Genomic DNA, 20,607 nt, shown 5'->3' on the forward strand with positions numbered 1-20,607 from the left:
GACCTGGACTGTGCTCTCCAGTCTTACTGTGAGTTATTAGAACATTATAGATTCATTCAGTGGTAAAGGAGTTGGTTGTCTCTTGAGCAACATCAAGTTTATTTTCTTCTTGGGTGGAGTCCTAGACCTTAGGGTAGCATTATAAGTCTGGAGCTATATCTGTACTTCTGGCGTGAAAGTGGAACTCACTGGAACTTCATGGAGTTGCCTTTCCCCCAAACCTGTTTGTTTCTATTTCAAAGGGAGTCCTAACCACAAGATAGTGCCCTGAGTGTCAAAGATTCCACAGGAGCCTGGGAAGAAAAGTGTGAATCATCAGAGAAGAGAATTGTGTTTATTTTTTATAGGCTACTGTGAATCCTTTATGTGTTTCCTGCATTTTCTGTGAAAGATGCAGTATGGAGTAAAAGCACCTAATAGGCAGTGCTTTGCTAAGTGCTTACAGGGTTGCTTGGGATCCTTTTTCCCACATCTGTGAAGACCCAGTCTTTTAATGATGTTTTCCTTAGGAGATTATGGTTACCAGGTAAATTGTTCTTCTGTTTTTGCTTGTTTCTTTGAATTCTTCATATTCATAATTTCTTATGGCATAATAATATGCTATTATGTTCGTGTGACACATTTATTTAGTCATTCCCCAGTTGATGGGTATCTACTTCCAAAGTGTTGCTACAGATATTTTTATACATGCAAGGTCTTTCCTTCGGTCTTTGACCTCTTTGGGGTACATATCTAGCAGAACGTTTCACTGGTTTAAAGGGTATCCTAGTTTAATGACCTTTGAATATAATCCCAAGTAGTTTTCCAGAATGACAGATCAACTCACATCTCCACTGACAAGGAATTACTCCAACAGACCCTCCAGCAACTGGTCTTTTCAGGTGGAGCCTCTAAGTAGTTTAATTTGCATATTCTTATTATTAGTGATTTGGGGCATTCTTTCATATGGTCATTTCATATGGTCATTGCTCTTTTTCTGTTCAAAATTCTATTCATGTTCTTTGACCACTCCCATGTTATACCTTGAGGGCTCATCTGGGATTGTTTAATTTTTTTTAAGCATATTTGAAACTATTTGCTGTAGCATCACATCAGGCAGAAGAGTTCAGGAGGGGCCCCTCAATATGTACCACATGAGTTCTTCTTGGGGGCTTGTCTGGTATTCCTCTCAACTTCATATACTCTGGTGGGGGGTGGAGGGGTGTGAAACTTTTGGTTTTTTTCTCTTATTTTTGATGTCATTTACCTTTCCTGTTTATTTTGTGCTATTGAGGACAGAACCTTGGATGAATCTAGAGGATGCTGAGTGCTTGGCACATAAAGGGTACTCAGTAAATTCTTGTTGAATTTAATTAAGGCATTGAATAGAACTTTACACAATTACACAAATAAGTGTTGGGAGGTGGTGAGTGTGAGCCCGCAGGCACTCTTAAGTTATGGGAGCTCTGGATCACATAAAGTTGTTAACTTGGGAGGCATCTAAGAACTGTATATACATCATCATTATTGCTGTGGAAATCTTGGGAGGAGTATAAAGAACTAAGAAAGGCATTTAGGAATTTAGGCAAGAGGGCATTTGCTGCATTGAGTAAATTATCTGACATTTTAAAACATGTTCCCATCCTCAGGTTACCACACTAGAGATTGCAGGGTATTTCCCTTTGGGTCAGACTGGGGACTTTCTTATAGTTGAGGTGAGATTTCACTCAAAATCAGGAGGGCCAGTTCCTCTTCATGTTGACTTCTTCCCAAAGTTTTTCCTCTCCCTCCAAGGGATCTCTCCCTGAATAGTCTGGAACTATGTGTGTCTTCTCTCAAAGCTGGAAGCCCCAAATCAGAAGACCTAGGAGATCTCTCCTCTCCCAAATATTCACCCACTGCAACACCACAGGTGAAACATTGAGAAATCACTCTCCCCCAAAGAGGAGGATCTTACACAAAGGAGCGCTTAAACCCTAGGTTACATATTGACACTCCCTCACATACTCTAACTTCCAGTTTCCTTGGTCTACTCATTTCCAATGATCTACTATTCCATTCCACTGCAACTGCATACAGAGATAATCCCGCTGTGTGTTCTACTTCTATTTTCACGAAATTTGAAATTCCTTTATCTGATCATAATCTCTTATCATTCCATCTTTCCTTAAGCCTCACTACCCCCTAACTCTCCATCATCCTCACCATGACCTCCATTCTCTCTGCCTCTCAGTTCTATCATTCCCTGGCCACTGCCTCTGCACTCTCCTCCCTTCCTTGTCTTTACCCATTAATGAACCAATGCAATTCTACATTATCTTTTCCTCTTGAATCCCTTGCCTTCATGTCCCACCTTGCCAAACACCAACCCTGGATTACTCCATCTTCCTCACTCTTATTCACATTCTGCTGAATGAAGCTAGAGGAAATCTGGAAACCTCGCTGACTGGGTCTACTACAAACTTGTGTTCTATAATGTTAACTGGGCCCTCTTATATCAAGGCAATAATCCTAATACTTAATCAATTTGCTATCCCATTCTTTCAAACCTTCTTGTTTCTCTTTAAGTCTCCTATAGCAACTTCTCAGCTGAGGACTTCCCATCATACTTCATCAAAAAAATTAAGGCCAATTGCCATCAGCTCCTCATCTATCTCATCTCATAACACTCAGATATCTCCTACTATCTCCTCTTTCACCTTTGTCTCTCATGAGGAGATGGCCCTTCTCTTTGCCAAGTCCAACCCCTTTATATGGACCCTTGATCTCATCTCCTCTAATTTTCTCCAGCAAATTGTCCCCAATATCATTCCCAATCTCTCTATCTTCAATCTCTCCTCATCTACTGGCTCTTTACTGTCTACAAATATGCTATGTCTCCCCCATCCTTAAAAAATGCTTGTTTGATCTGACCATCACTACTATCTACCATCCCAGATTTCTCCTCCCCTTCTGATGCTAAACTTCTTGAGAAAGCTGTCTACACTTCGATTCTTATCCTCTTACTCTATTCTAAACCCTCTGCAATCTGGCTTCCAACCTCATCACTCAACTAAAACTCCTCTCCCCAAAATGACCAATGATATCTTCATTGCCAGATCTAAGGGCTTCTTCTCAGTCCTCATCCTCTTGACCTCTACAGCACTTGTTACTTGACCACATTCTCCTCCCAGATCCACTCTGCCCTCTGGTTCTTTTTTGACACTGTTCTCTCCTACTTTTTCTCCTGCCTGGTTGACTCCCCTGCTTTATTCTCCTTTGCTGTTCTTTATCCATGTCATACCCACTCTTGGTTCTGTTGAGGGTTGAGGGGAGACAAGGTCCAGGAACCCCAAGACTGGAGTTCCCAGATGGGGTAATTGAGGGGGAGTGCCCCTCAAGGACCCGAGTACTGGAGAGGATTGGAGCCATCAGGAATGAATTCATGGACCCAAGCATTCTTTAAGTCAAGGTGGCAAAGATTTATTATACTTTTCAGTGGGCAAGAGTTCTTAGGGAACCTTCAACCTTACAGGCATGCAAGTAAAGTTTTTATAGCATTATTTTGGGGTAAAACATGCCAAATATGTTAATTAGTTATTTTGGGGTGGGATTAGGGAGTGGTTAAGGGGTGGTTAGTTCTTAAAGAAACACGTGCTTTTTGTATCTACTGCACAGGTATCTTACCCAGAATTCACTGGGAAATAGCCCAAGGGGTAGGGCCTACCTGGAGGTGTGGTTTTAGCCCTGAACCATCATTAAGTCAACTAACAGTCAGGGCTGACTGGAAATATCCAGGCTGCTTCCATCAATGTCTTGTTAGACAAGATAAATGTAAGGGAATATACATATGTCTGGGTCTAGCATGCACATGATAGGCCAAAGAGTAGTAAATATCTCTATGACCCAGTACATGGCCAGTTCACATACACAGGGAGTCTGGACCAATAAATTCTATAGGTGTAGTTGTCCACTGTATCAGGAGGAAAGATAAGCGTTTTGCTAGGGCATGCTGCCCTTGAACTGGAGAGGGACTGTCTGAGACAGTATTTTGACGCTAGGGAGAGATGTGGTTTCGGAACTGGATGTGGTTTTGGAATTGGAGTCCAGGCACAGGCACCCAAGCGGAAGCTAAGGAAAAATGTGATGTTAGAAGTAGGGTCCAAGTACCCCATCAGTTCTGTCCCAGGTTCTCTTCTAATTTATCACCTGTCAACCTCATTACCTTTTAAATTTTTTAAAATTACTATTGAGGGCATTACCATCTTCTTTATCACCAAGGCTCAAAATTGAGGTGTTACCCTCAACTTTTCACTGTCACCCCTAATATTCAATCAATTGTCAAAGTCCTGTCATTTCTACTTTCTTAATATCTCTTATATATGCCCCCTTGTCTCCTCTGATGTTACTACCACCCAGGTAGAGGTCCTCATCACCTCGTATCTGGACTCTTGCCATAGCCTGCTGATTAGTCTCCCTGTCTCAAGTCTCTCCCTATTACAATCTGTCCTGCACTCAGCTGTCAAATTGATCTTCTTAAAGCACAGAATCTGATCATGTCATCTCCCTACTCAATAAATGCCTGCAGCTCCCTAGTACCTCCAGGATCCAATACTTTCTGTTTGGCTTTTAAAGCCCTTCATAACCCAGCTCCTTCCTACCTTTCCAGTCTTCTCACTCCCAATGTACTCTGAAAAACAGTAACACTGGCCTCGTTGCTGTTCCTCACACAAGATCGGCATTTTCATTGACTACCCTCCATACCTGGAATTCTGTCCCTGTCTTTAAGCTCCTCCTGACTTCCTCAGAGTTTCAGCTAAAGCTCCACCTTCCACAAGAAGTCTTTTCTAATCCTTTTTAATTTCAGTGCCTTCCCTCTTGGACTATCTTGTTTATATAATTATTTGCATGTGGTCTTCCCCGTTACAGTGTGAGCTTTTTGAGAACTGGGATTGGTGGTGGGTTTGGGGGTTTGTTTTGCCTTTCTTTGTATTCCCAGGGTTCAGCATAGCGGGAGCCTATTAAATGCTTGTTGACTGACCGACTAACAATAAGGAGGGATCAAAAATAGTCTAGTGTAGGAAATGTCACCTAGCTAATCCTCGGAGAAAGCTAGGGATTCTAAGAGCCAAAGATTAGGAAAGAGCGCATGCTAGACATGGGGGAGCACCAGTGCAAGGATATAGGGATTGGGATGGAATGTCGTACATAGGGAACTGTTAGCAGGCTAGTTTGGACAAAAATGGAGATTACATGAATGAAAATAATGTGAAATGACTGGACAAACCAGCAGGGGCCAAATTGTAGAGGGCTTTAAATGCCAGACAGAGTTTATATGTGATCACAGAGGAAAGAGGGAGCCTCTTTAAGGGATGATAGCAGAGAGAGAGGACAGGGGGACTGTGAGACAAACTTCATTTTGATTCTTTTCTAGGAGATAGATAGTGAGGTCCAGAGTTGGCTTGCTACCATTGTGATCTTGAGTTGCTCGGTCTGGCTGATGAAGTCTTTGCCTGGCTTACTTTGGGGAGGATGTCCAACTCTGGGTGTAGTTTGATTTAATGGTTCTTTCTTCCTTCTTTCAGTCAATCAGTCAACAAACATTTATTAAGTACTTACTCCATTACTAGCACTATGCTAGGAGATAAAAAGACAATAGAACAATCCCCATCCTCAGAGGTTTTACATTCTACTGGGTGAAACTAATGTGCACACATATAAAAAAGTACAAAATATGTACCAAGCAAATATTAGATGATTTTCAGGGGTGAAAAGGCACTAGTAACTGAGGTGGTGGGGGAGGAAGGAGGGTGGCATCAGGAAAGCCCTACCGAAGGAGGTGGCATTTGAACTGAGCTTTAGAGGAAGCTAGGGGCTGTAAGAGATATAGATGAGAAGAGAGAACATTCCAGGTATGGGGGGAAGACTGTGCACAAGTGGGATGTCATGTGTAAGGGATAACAGGGACATTTTAGCCGAACCATGGAATGTTTGAATGGAGTAATGTATAGTAAGCCTGAAAAGACAAGTCAGAGCTAGATTGCAAAAGGGCTTTAAATGCCACAGAGTTAGTATTTTGTCCCTAGAGGCAATAGGGAGCCACTAGAACTTTTTGAACTGGGAAGTGACACAGACCTTTGCTTTAGCAAGATCAATTTGACAACTATGTGGAGGATGGGTGAGAGAGGAGAGATGCTTAAGATAGAGAGACAAAATAGGATGTCTATTGCAGTAGTCCTGATGAAATGTGATAAAGGCCTGAACTACAGTGGTGAATGCAAATGGAAAGAAGGGAATAAAATGAGAGATATTGTGTAGGTAGAATCAGTAAGACTTGTAAGCTTACATAATAATTTTATTATATATTTAAAATGGATAGTAAGTTGTACATAATAGGTTTACAATTTCATGTACAATCACCTTTTTTCTATTCTGCTATGTTATGGAAATCTATGTTTTATTTCTTAAGTTCAGAATAAAATAAATAATTCTTTTTTTCAAATTATACTAGCCCATCACCTAACTTTTAATGAGCGGATTAATCATTCAGGTGGGTATAACAGTGTCATCACAGGTTTTAAATATGATAATCTACATCCTAGTGGTGCTGCAAAGCCTTGGCTTAGAGCAAAAAAGGTAAACAAAATTGGTTGTAGGTTCGATAAATAAAAGTTTTTTTTAAAAGACTTGTAAACTGATTAGAGATAGGGTCTTAAAGAGAGGGAAGAGTTGAAGATGACTCCCAGGTTTGTTCACCTAGGTGACTAGAAGTATGATGATACCATTGAGAGAATTGTGGGGCAAACTATCTTTGTGGGATGGATTACTGTCACTGAACCAGCCGTATGGGACCTTGCTCTCCCATGCCACCCCACCCTAGCCACTCAGAGAGGAAGTGTCTCTCTGGTAGTATAGCTCAGCAAAATAGATATGCAGAATTACAGGATTTAGGGCTGGAAGGGAGGGTTCAGCTTTCTCATTTTATGGGTGAACTTTTTATCAAATTGGATGTGCTGTGTTCCTTTCTTTTAAAGGGATTTGTGGAGGAGAAAAAAGAAGGAGAAAGAGGAAGGAAGAAGAGAAGGAGGAGAAAGAGAAGAAGGAAGGTGGGAAGAAAGAAAAGGAGGAGAAAAAGAGGAGAAGTGGGTGGAGGAGGAGGAGGAGAAGGAGAAGGAAAAAGAGAAAGAGAAGGAGAAGAAGAGAAAAAAGAACAAAACTAAGAAGAACAAGGAAGGCTTGTCTCCACTCTTGAGGCCTGTATTTTCTGTGCTCATAGAATCATAGATTTAGAGTTGGAAGAGACTTTTAGAGATCATCTAGTCTAATCCCCTCATTTTACATATAAGGGAACTGAGGCTGAGAAAAGGTAAGTGATTTGCCTAAGGCCATACAACTCATTCTTCATGCTATTAGAAAGCTGTACATTCCTCATAATGTGGGGTTCCTCCTTCCCTTTGTCTAAGGTTCTCTTACACAGAAGCACAGGGACACCAGTTCACAAAGCTGAGGGTACCAGTCTCTCAGGCACCAGGATTCAGGACACAGTTTACAGACACAAGAAGAATTAGTTTCTGGAATTCATCAGTGAACTGCCCCATTACTTCAAGCCAATCACTTTTATCTTTCTGGGCCTGAGTCCTTATCTGTGATATGGATGTGACTGTACCCTTAAAGAAATGTAAAATGTAATTGCTAAGTGCAATACAGGATGTCAGAAAAAACTTCTATGGGATATTAAAAATGCAGGCTAGTTCCATCAGGGTTGGATCAGTGCTTTAAAAGGGGCCGGATATTTTCTTTATGCTAGGTTGGTGCAAAGTAGGCTGTTGATGGCAGGGAATGATGCATTAGTAGCACATTTATGCTTTTCTGGATAAAAAGAGAAATGGGGAGATTTAGAAAGGACATTTAATTAAGTACATCTGAGAGATGGGTACTGGATTTGTTACCAAGCCACTGGGTTTTCTAGTGTTTTCTTTCTAAGATATGATACCATGCCTACTAATGGCTAAATTTGTTAAAGGAAATTTCCTCCATGAAAGTTCCCTATATTACTGAAATCTATGACCAGTCAAACAAACAAACCCAAACCCCAAACCGTTCAACTGACCTGACCTTTTTCGATTATTTAGGGCATTTCCCTCTTTCCCTCACCTTGATGATATTATCACTTCTTCAATAAGATCTTAGATGTACAGCAAGAAGGGATCCTGGAAGCCATTCATTCTAACTCCCCATTCTCCAGATGGGAAAATTGAGCCTCAACTTGCCCAGGGTCGCATAGATAGTAAATATCAGGCATGCTTTGCTCTGATTACTGGTTTGGATGAAGGTACAGATATCATGCCTAGAAAATTTCCAGATGCTACAAAGCCAGTAGGGATATTATCTCATTTGATCTTCACAACAACCTTGTGAGGTACGTGCTCTTATTATTCCCATTTTACAGTTGAGGAAACTGAGGCAAACAGAGATTAAATGACATAACCAGGGTCACACAGCTGGCAAGTATCTGAACTCATATCTTCTTGACTACAGGTTCAGCACTCTAAACACTGTACCACCTAGCTACATACATGTGTATACACACATAAACACACACACACACATACACATATATATACATGTGTGTGTGTCCTTACATGTGTGTGTATATAGCTTGGGACACTCCTTTCCCATTGAGAGAGAGTGATCAGGAACACAGCTGAAACCCAAAAATCACTCCCCTTGGATCAACAACATTTAAGGGAGCAGATAGATATAATTCTAGCCTAGTACTCCTTTCCGAGGACAGCAGAATTGCCAGCCTCTAGCCCCAATATCCTGCTTCCCCTTCTGGAAGGAATGGAAAGAGTCCCTTAAAGAAGGGTGGGAGAAAGGAGACTCTAGAGATATCTATTCTTGCCTTCCTGAGAGCCACACGCAGACAGATAATTTGTTGTTGTTCAGTCATATCAATCATGTTGTAGCGCCAATGTAATATTCACAGTGCCTATGGAGGCTATGAATATGCTGGCACAGTTCTGAATCGCAAAATATAACAGACTCTCTCCATGGAGAACAGAACCAAAACATTTATTCAAACACCAGAAAGCCGAATTCATCATAGCAACGAAGAGGTCTATACACAATAACAATGCGGGGGGGGACCACCATCCCCAAGCCACCCACCCCCTGCTAGGGCCTTCCCACAAAGGAACACTCACAGCCAGCTGTCTGCTTCCTCTCTTTCTCTCCGCTCTAACTGCTCTGACCAACTTCCTCTCAGCTCTGCTCCACCCCTTCCTATTCCACCCCTTTGGCAAGCTCCTCCCACCACAGACTCATGTGACTCAGGCTTCCACATGACTTAAGCAGGTCACATGGGCCTATTAATGGATGGGAAAGATCTTCCCATTTACATTGCTATTACATACGTCCAACACTTCATAACCCCATTTGGGGTTTTCTTGGCAGAGATACCTGAATGGCTTGCCATTTCCTTCTCCAGCTCATTTTACAGATGAGGAAACCGAGGCAGACAGGATTAAATGACTTGCCCAGGATCACACAGCTAGTAAATGTCTGAGGCTGGATTTGAACTCAGGTCTTCCTGACTCCAGACCTAGTGCTCTATCCATTGCACTACCTAGCTGCCCAGAGAGACAGACCACGCTGATACATTCTCTTATACCTGTATGGTGAAGGGACTAGAAATCATGCTAGACAAATATTAGCTGAAGGAAATGAGGATGTTTAATTTTTTGAAAAAAAAAACTTAGGAAAGATATGATGACCATTTTCACATTTTGATAAAATTATCATTGGGGAGAGAAATTATACTGTTTATTCTTGGTCCCAGAAGGAATCACCAGAACTAATGGATGAAAGTTACAGAGAATCAAATTTTGTTTCAATATAAGAAGAAACTCCCCTACAATTAAAGCTGTTCAAAATTACAGTGAAATCTCTTGGGAAGTACTAAGTATGCTAAGCACACTGTCACTGAAGGTGTTCAGGCAGAGACTGGATAACTAATGGTCAGGAATAGTATAGAGAGGTTTGATGATATGCATGAAGAGTTTGCCTAAATGACCACACAGAATTAAAGAATCTTGGAGTTATAAAGGACCTCACAAGCCATCTAGCCTAATTCATATCTGATCCCATACACCATCTCCAATATCTCTGACATGTAGCCATCCAACCTTTGTTTAAAGACCTCCAAAGGTATGGAGCCAATTACCTCCTAGAGGACTCCATTTTATAGGGTGTTCTAAAGTCTGAACACATAGGCAAAAATGCATATTTTCAAGAAATGAAATGAATGAAATTTTCAACAACATTTTATTTAATTGGAATACTAACAAATAACATCTTCAATATGATTTCCGTCATTTGCGATGCAAAGGTTGATGCGCTTTGCAAGATTCACGTGAATTTGATGCAATAACTCCGCATTGCCATCAATTTTAGCACATTCACTCTTTATGTGTTTTGCGCATTCAATCAAGTGTGTTGCATCTGTGATTTTCATTGAGTACAACTTCTCCTTTAGCATAGCCCAGAAAAAGAAGTCACTGAACAACACAGAGGCTTCGGTGAAATGGTTAATGAGATGTTAATGAGATTTGCTATGTGTCCAGACTTTAGGGACACCCTGTATTTTTGGATAATTCTAACTCAGCAGTTCTTAACTTAGGATCTGTAGATAGATTTCAGAGCACACTTGAATTTGGATGGGGAAAAAATGTTATCTTTCTTTTCACTTTTCACCGCTAAGCAAATATTTCCATTATGAATGTAGACAATGAAAGATTATTCTGAAAAGGCATTCATAGGCTTCGCCAGATGTCTAAAGGGGTCCATGACTCAAAAAAGGTTAGGAAACCCTGTTATAATTTTTAGAAGATTTATTCTTGTTGTTGTTCAGTCATTCAGTCATGTCTGACTCTTTGTGAGCCTGTGGACCATAGCATGTCAGGCCTTTTTACCTTCCACCATCTCCTGAAGTCTTTCTAAGTTCATGTTTATAGCATCTATGACACTAGCTGTCCATCTCATTCTCTTTCATCTCCTTTTCCTTTCCCCTTCAATCTTTCCCAACATCAGGGTCTTTTCCAATGAGTCTTGTGTTCACATTATATGGCCAATGTATTTAAGCTTCAGCTTCATTATTTGATTTTCCAGTGAATAATGTGAGTTAATTTCTTTTAAGTATTGAATGATTTCACCTCCTTGTTGTTCAAAAGACTATCAAAAGTCTTCTCCAGCAACACAATTCAAAAGTATCAGTTCTGCAGCACTCAGCATTCCTTTATAGCCCAACTCACAGTCATACACTGCTACTGGAAAAACCATAGCTTTGAATATATGGACCTTTTTCAGCAAGGTAATATCTTTGCTTTTTAGATTTGCCATAACTTTCCTTCCAAGGAACAAGTGCCTTCTAATTTCCTGGCTGCAGCTGCCATATGCAGTGATCTTTGAGTGAGCCTAAAAATATGAAATCTGACATTGCTTCCATTTTTTCTCCCTCTCTTTGCCAGGAAGTAATTGGACCAGTTGCCAAGATCTTAGGGTTTGTTTTTTTTTTTTTAATGTTAAGCTTCAAGCCAGCTTTTACACTATGCTCTTTCATACTTATCAAGAGGCTCCTTAATTCTTCTTCACTTTCTGCCATCAGTGATATCATCCACATATCTGTGGATACCTTAATTCTTTAATTTGTCTAGCCTGGCATTGCACATGTTGTACTCTGCCTATAAGTTAAATAAATAAGGTGACAATATACTGTCTTGTTGTACTGTAACCAGAATGGCCTTTGTTTTCTTTGAATGACTCAGCTTACCTCATTGAGCCTCTGGATGCCGTGGCTTGCTCTTCCGGGGCAGGAAGCCCATAGAGCATGTCAGGAAGCAGAAAACTTCCTGTGTGATGAGTCACGGGGCTGGCTGAGGGGAGGTGTTAACGTCTATGCTAGGGGGAGGGACCAAGTCAAGAACCAATCGGCCCTGGTCATTCAGGCGGTGCTTGATGATGTCAAAAACTCTATAAGAGGGGAGAGGACAGCTTGAAGCTCTCTCTTTCCTCTTCCGGTTGGTGTGGGAGCAGCGGCAAGCAAGCGTGACTCTGGGCCAGCCCTTGCTCTCGGGCCGAGCCCAGATGTTGGTAACTATGAATTGTGTTGGGTCTGTCTGTTGATATTTGTAATTTGTTTGTATTTTGGTTTTGAGGTTCGGGGTGCTGGTTTGTTTTTTCCCCCGAACTAAATGAATGTTTTGAACCTCAGGGTGCTGGTTTTTTCCCCTGAAGTAAGTCAATGAATCTGTATTTGGTCTGTCTCTTGATGCTTGTCTGTATGCTCCCCTGAACTAACTGAATGCTAACTGAATGCTGGCGTTTTCCCCTGAACTAAATGATTGTATGCTAACTGAATGCTGGATTAAAGTAAGCTGGCCAACCCCTTCACCGTGCTTTCCTTGTTTAAGCAGATAAAAAGAACTTGTGCTTTCCTGGCAGCCTCCTGGGTCCCGGCAGCCCCCTGGGTCCCGGCAGCTGGGGAGGGATCTTACGCCCCCATCGAAGCTGCTAGCTGGGTTGTTAAAACATGTACTCCTTTTCCAATCTTAAACCAATCAATTGTTCCATGTTCAGTTCTAACTGGTGCTTCTTGGCTCACGCACAGTTTCCTTAAGAGACAAGTAGATGATCTGGTACTGTCATCTGTTTGAGAACTTGCCACATTTTGTTGTGATCCACACAAAGGCTTTAGAGTAGTCAATGAAGCAAAAGTAGATGTTTTCTTTGCTTTCTTCATAATCAGGCTAATGTTGGCAATTTGGTCTCTAGTTCCTCTGCCTCTTTGAAAACCAGCCTGCTCTTCTGGTAATTCTTGGGCCACATGTTGCTGAAGTCCAGCTTGCAGAATCTTAATCGTAACCTTGATGGAATACGAAATGAGCACAATTGTTTGGTAATTTGAACAGTCTTTGGCATTACCCTTCTTTAGGACTGGGAGCTAAACTGATGTTTTTCAATCCAATGACCATTGTTGAGTTTTCCAAATTTGCTGGCATATTGAATATAGCACTTTAATGGCATCATTTTTTTTTAGGATTTTAAACAGCTTAGCTGGAATTCCATCCCCTCCTCTAGCTTTATTGTTAGCAGTATTTCCTAAGGCCCACTTGACTTCATCTTTTGGGATGTCTGGCTCTAGATCAGTAACCACACCACTGTGGTCATCAGTGATGTTAGGATCTTTCTTATATAGTTCTTATGTATATTTTTGCCACCTCTTCTTAATCTCTATTTCTATTAAGTCCCTACAATTTTTGTCTTATCATGCCCATTTTTGCATGAATGTTTCCTTAATATCTCCAATTTTCTTGAAGAGATATTTTGTCTTTCCCATTCTATTGTACATTCAGTTGGGTATCACTTTCTTTTTCTTCTTTACCTTTCTCTTGCCTTCTTTCTACAGCTATTTGTGAAGCCTTTTAAGACAGCCATTTTAATTTCTTGCTCTCCTTTTTCTTTGGAATGTTTCTTTGTAAGGTTTATTCTTACAACAAGCCTAAATCTGTCTATCTGAATTTTCTACCTTTGAGATCCCTTCTGTGTGATTTTATGATTATGCAATTCATACTTTAATAGTACCTTAAAATGACTATAATAAAAATTATGGTATGTGCAGTATTTTTACTTGACATTTATAGAAAAGTTCATTGATGCATTTTATTTTGACATCAGCCACTCCCTAACGAACAACTTCCTAGTTCCCCTCACACCTTTCAATAAAAAAGTAAAATAAAACTGTCTCATGTGGTGATTTTGACTGGTGATACATGTTATTTTCTATTTTTTTGTTTATCATTTATTAACAGGAAGGGTTTGTGCTTTAAATTTAATAATTTGGAACCAGAATTGTCCATTTTATTTGACCTGATTTTTGTTACCTTTCAATGTTGTCTTAATTTATGTCATTGTGATTGTGTATATTGTTTATTTGGTTCTGTTTATAGCCTTCTGTGAGGCAGCTAGCTGACACAGTGGGCAGAGTGCCAGGTTTGGAGTCAGGAAGACTCATCTTCCTGAGTTCTAATCTGGCTTCATACACTTACTATCTTTGTGACCCTGGGTATTGGACATTGGACACTGAAAGTGAGTGAACAACAGCAATGTCCCTCTGCATCAGTTCATACGTGTGTTCCAGGATTTTATGGAACTCTTCGTATCCATTGTCACTTAAAGAGCAATAAAATTCCTTTGCATTTGGAGTGAGAGAAATTTGGTCCTCCTCACCCCCAGTTCAGTTTATGTAAACACAGGAACTAAGAGGCAAATGATAGTGATAAGAAGATATTAGTACCCTAATGAAGTTTGTTAGCTAGAGTTAGTTGTTAGCTATATAGCTTTTGTTTTTTTCTATCAAAAATAGTGTTGCTATTTTGGTACATATGAGATCTTCCTTTCTATCATTGATCTCCTTTGTGACAGAAACTCAATAATGTATCAAATAATATGAAGAACTTAGTGACTTTACTCAAATTATTATAATTTTTTTTCAGAATCATTTGACCATTAAATAGCTCTATCACTAGTGAACCTGTATTGAACCCATATGCCTATATTCTTACCTCCCCCCAACACTGACTTTTAATATCACTATTCATTTGATGGGTCTTCACTGATGCTTCACAGTTATTTTCATCTGCCTTTCACTGATTATTTTTAAGTGAAGATGCTTATTTTTTCTAATTACATGTAAAAACAATTTTTATTTTACATTTTGAGCTCCAAATTCTCTTCCTCCCACCCTCCTCTGACCCCTTCTTGAGAAGGCAAGCAATTTGATATAGATTATACATGTGCAGTCATGCAAAACATATTTCCATATTAACCATGTTGAGAAAAAAAAACACAGACCAAAAAAAAAAACCAACCCAAAACCCAACAAGAAAAATAAAGTTTAAAAAATACATTTCAATCTATATTCAGACTCAGTTCTTTCTCTGGAAGATAGATGGCATTTTTCAAAATAAATCTTTTGGAATTGTCGTGGATCATTGTATTGCTGAGGACAGCTAAATCATTCATAGTTGATCATCATTACAATATTGTTACTGTGTACAATATTCTCCTGGTTCTACTCACCTCACTTTGCATCAGTTCATATAAGTCTTCCCAGGTTTTTCTGAAACCATCCTGCTTGTCATTTTCTATACCACAATAGTATTTCACTACAATCACACGCTATGACTTGTTCAGCCATTTGCCAATTTATGGACATCCTCTCAATTTGTAATTCTTTGATACCACACAAAAAAAGCTACTATAAATATTTTTGTACAAATCAGTCCTTTTCTTCTTTCTTTGATTATTAGTCATAATTTTTATTACTTTTTCATGTGGTTGTCAATAGTTTCTGTTTATTGTTTTAAAGGTACTTGTTCATACTGTTTGACCAGTTTTTTGTCTATTGGGGAATGGCTCTTAGTCTTATTGGTTTGCATCAATCTCTTAGAGATTTTGGCTATTGTACTTTTTTCCTTGATCAGAGATGTTTGATGCAAAAATTTTTTCCTTTTTTTTTTTCTTAGTCTGATAACACTGATTTCATTCATGAAGAATCTTTTCAATTTGATATAATTAGAATTTATCTTCTTTTCCACACACACACTGGTTCTTTCATTACCTATAAAATAGAAGTTAACTTTCTTATGATGGTTTGCTGCTCAAATAGCTCATCAGCCATTTTTCTAGCAATAGTTTCCCTTTAATCCCCTACCTATTCTAATCATCCAATGTGTAAGAACATATTGGTACATATTCAAGAAGTCTTTGATATGTCATCACATTTCTAGGTTTCTATACCTCCCTTGGTCAATATTCTGTTTTGTTTTATGAGAACTAATAGGAGGATGATTGATTTCCATATGTACATGCATAAATATATGTTTTGTTATGGATATATAGTTGATTAGACTAAAGGATGAGAAAGGAAGGGAAAACTATGTCTAGTCCAGTTCATAAATATAATAGAACTAATATCAACATGATTATCATTGTCAACAGCTAGGTTGACAAATATGAGTTATATATATATGGCAATATATGTATATACATGTGTATGCATGTATACACTAATATTGTTTGGTATTTATGCAGCTTAACTCATAATATTTTCAAATAATTAGTAGCAGAGACTGAATCTTCATCAGTTTTGCAAACTTCTGCAATACCAATTATGCTTTAGTGTTTACATCCTGGTTTCAGTGCTTCTTAGCTATATCATTATAGGCAAATCACTTAATTACTTAAACAATCAATCACCATAATCAATACATAATAATAAATCACCACTAATAATCAAGCACACCTTAGAAATTGCCCTTCTTACCTCACCGGGTAGTTTTGGGGAAAAAAAACATTTTGTAAATTTTTAATGTCATCTAGGAGGTTCCAAAGTTTTAATGCCATTTTAAGCTTTAAGAGCTTAAAGTAAATCATTATTGCTAATGATAATATAATAGTCAATTACAACACCAAAGTGTTCATTACATGTTAGTAATAATAATAACAAATGTAATTATCTGTCAGTGAAGGACTACTATAGAAGAAATTTGCTTTGTAAAACTTTTAACACCACTTCTCAACACCCATGTGAGATAGTTAAGAGATTAAACTAAACTTACCCAGATTTCATGACGAGATCTGTGGCAGAATCAAGAAAGACCAAGAGTGTGTTAACAATCAGTTTTCCCAATCTAAACACTAACCTGCCCCACAAAGAAAGCAATGAATTTTTTTGTTCCTATGTTGAGGAATGCATTACAGTGTCACAGAGCTAATACTTTATAGGAGAAAGACATTCCTGGAGTGATTTCATGGTATTCATACTTCCTAGCACATGTGTGAACATAGCCAGGCAAATTAGCCTTGGCCTATGAATAAGGAACCTGAAGAAAATCAGTCCCTAAAAAATCAGGCTGGAGACAAATAAATATACCAATTTAAGTGTAAGCAAGAATCCCTATTACTGATGATATTCTTTTTTTTTGAAGGCAGGAGTTTCTAACAATGATATATCAAATTCATCACCAGTATATTATTCTGTGATTGTGTAATTACAGCAAGAATGTGAAAAGCTAATAGAATATTTGCATATTGAGACAGCTCTATCATTGAATTGTTGAAATGATAATGGAAGTGTTCTAATTTTAATTTTTGAAAATAATCTTAAGTATTATATCTATCCAACATCCTCAGTTCCATCTTTCTTCTGATCTTTCTCCATGAATTTTGTCTTTCCAATCTCAGTGTGCCATGAACTTAAATCAGAAAGCATCTTCTATTAGACATCTCTCTACTTTGGGGCCAGGCTGGGAAAATCACTTGGTTGGCACTGCTTAGGTGCCACCTTCTGCATGGGGAAGTGAAGCAAGCAGAGCCAAAGAAACATGAATAAAATAATGAATACACCGATGTAAATAGAAAGAACAACCCTGTCATTGAAAGTGAATGTTGCAAAATTGCCAAGAGCAAGCAGGGTTCAAAAGAACTATGAAAAGATATACCTATCTCCTCCCCACCATACTCCTTTCCAGAGGTGAACAGTTCCCGGGTGAGATACATGTATGTATTTTCAGAGTTTTTTGATGTTTTCATCAATTTTGCTGATTTTGAGTTTTTTCCTCTTCCACTATTTTAAAAAAATATTATTATATGGGATGGATCTCAGGGAGAAGGGAGGGAGTGGGATACTGGGAGAAAATCTGGTAATGTAACAAAAGATGTTAATAAGCATTTATTCTAAAAAAGAAATGAAGATTGGAGGAGTGAATTGAGGTGAAAATATGACTTCTGGTTTATATATGTGAGTATGAGATATTAACAGGATATCCAGTTAGGCATCTGACGATGCCGAATTCTATTTCAGATAAAAAAATGATAGCAGATAGATAAAACGAACATTTATTAAGCATTTGCTATATGCCAGGAACTATATTGAATGCTGAGGATACAAATACAGAGAATGACACAATCCTTATTTTCAAAGTGCATACATTCTGCCAGGGCACCAGGCAGATGGTGGGGAGAGTGAGCTGGGGGTTGAGGGGAAGAGCAAGGGTGTCTGGGTCTTCTCAGGATACGATATAAAGATATAAAGTTAGCTATGTCGACCTAAGTGTTTTCTCAAGAAAGATGATAATTGAACCCAGAGCAGTAGACAAAAATCCTAGGGAAAAGAGTACGGAGAGAAGAGAATGGGCCCATAGAAATTTAGGGGACACCTGCCCTAAGGGTATGGGAAACTGATAAAGATTTATTTGGCAAAGGAGACAGAAAAGGAGCAAGATGAGGAGAACTAAGATAGAGCAATGTTACAGAAGACAAAGCAGGAGACAATATCCAGGAGGAGGCAAGTGGTCCTGAAAGGTCAAATAAGATAAAGATTCAAATTTAGCAGCTAAGAACTTTTGTTAACCTGAGAGACAGCAATTTCTGTCTAGTGATGGGATCATAAACCAGATTTCAAGTGTTTGAGAAGCCAATATGAGGTAAAAGAATGGGGGTAGACGACTGAGATCAAAGTTGGGACTCCATTCAGAGTGTAACCCAGACGAATTTGGCCCCCATTTTCTGAAGGTCAGATAGGTTACTTTTCTCTAGGGTTCTCTAGTAGCCTTAAGGAGATTGTGGGGGAGGAGGGGGAGAGAGGCAAATCACTTAGCTTCTCAGCCTTAGTTTCTTTATCTATAAAATGGAATAATAACACCTGCTCTTAGGGTTGAAGATCAAATGAAATAATATTTGTAAAGTACTTTGCAAAGCTTAAAGTGTCATATAAATGCTACTTATTATCAGTAGTAGTATTATTAATATTATTGCTATTATTATAATATAGCAGAGAAGCTTTTATTTAACCCTAGAAGTATTATTGATCCACTGTGTTTTATTGAATAGGGTAATGACATGGTAAGACTTGTACTTTAGGAAAATAAATTTGCCAGCTTTTTGAAGGATGAGTTGGAGTGGAGAAGAGACATGAGTCAGGAAGACTGATTAGGATGCCACCTCAATGGTCCAATAGAGAAGAGATGAGGGCTTGAAATAGAGTGGTGGCTGCGTGAATCAAGAGAAGGGTACAAATGGCATGAAAGATAGATTGGAGACGGAGTGGATCACAAGTGGGAAGACCTATTAGATACTATAAGAATCTAGGCAAGAATAGAGAAAGGTCTGAGTTACAATAGAAGTGGAGAGGAAAAGATGGGTTTTTATAATAGATCACGGAGGTAACTACAACAGAATCTGACATCTTCTTGGGTGTGTAGGATGAGGATAGAAGAAAGAGGCAAAATAACTGAAGTTACAAGAGAAGTTAGGGAAAGAGTCAGGTTTGGAGGAGGAAGATGATGAGTTCAGTTAGGGATATGTTAAGTTTAAAGTGATGGTTGGTGGAACACCCAGGTAAAGATAGCCATCAGGAAGCTAGAAATATGGAACTAAAACTCTGATGAGAGATGGAGGGTAGAGATAGAAGCTCTGGAGTCACCTATATAAAAATGATCATTGAAGCAAATTGCTTCCCTTCTCTACGTCTATTGTCTTATCTAGAGATGAAATAATCACAAAATTTTAGTACACAGAGGGGCATTAGAAATCATCCAGTCCTATACCCTCATTTTATAGATTCAGAAACTGGGAGACAGAGATGATAGGCAGAGGAAAAGGTCCCATATATACCAAAATATTTACAGCAATATTTTTTGTGTGTGTGGTAACAAAGAACTGGAAACAAAATTGATACCCATTAATTGGGTAATGGCTGAAAAGTTATGGTACTTGAATGTAATAGAATATTCTTGTGCCATTAGAAATGGTGAATATAAAAAATTTAAAGAAACAAGGGGAGGAGTTTTATGAAACGATGCAGACTGAGGTAAGTAGAAATAGGAGGACAATTTACACAGTGGACATGAAATATACAGAAAATTTCAGATGAATGAGTGAAAAAATATTTGTTAAATGCTTACTATACATGAAATCTCTGTGCTAAGTGGCAGAGAGATACAAGTAGAAAATCAAAGCAGTCTCTACTTTCAAGGAGTTCACATTCTTTTGGGAGACACAATATGTATAGGCAATTGTATAGTACTTTTCAGGGGCAAGACAGGGCCCCATGATCCCTAAGGTACAATGGCCAAGCAATGACATGTCCAATTGTGACTTCAGAGGACTAACAGTGATTCATTCCTCCTGTTTCTCAGCAGAGAGGTCGGTGGACTGGAGGTACAGAATGAGTTGACCAACGTGTTGATTGGTTTCCTTAACTGTACTTTTTTTCTTTGAAAGGAGAATTCTGTTGTCAAAGCAGGAGCTGAAGAGGGGTAGTCACTGGGAAATTTTAGCAAAGTAAAAGAAAAAGGAGAGAGAGAGAGAATCAACTTTTACAAAAGAATCTGAGGAAATAAGTGACTTGCCTAAGGTAAATACAATTAATGGTCCTTTTGCAATTAGAGCTCCAGCATACTGACTCAGGTATGCTGGAGCCAGCTTTAACAGGCTTGAGAGAACCAATTGTTAAATTTTCAGTGTGAGGATTTACACCACAGAACTGGCTTATTAATGAAGACTTGATTTATTGTTTTATTGATTATC

The sequence above is a fragment of the Trichosurus vulpecula genome, chromosome 1 (genome assembly GCF_011100635.1).
Source record: "Trichosurus vulpecula isolate mTriVul1 chromosome 1, mTriVul1.pri, whole genome shotgun sequence".
Taxonomy (NCBI): Eukaryota; Metazoa; Chordata; class Mammalia; order Diprotodontia; family Phalangeridae; genus Trichosurus; species Trichosurus vulpecula.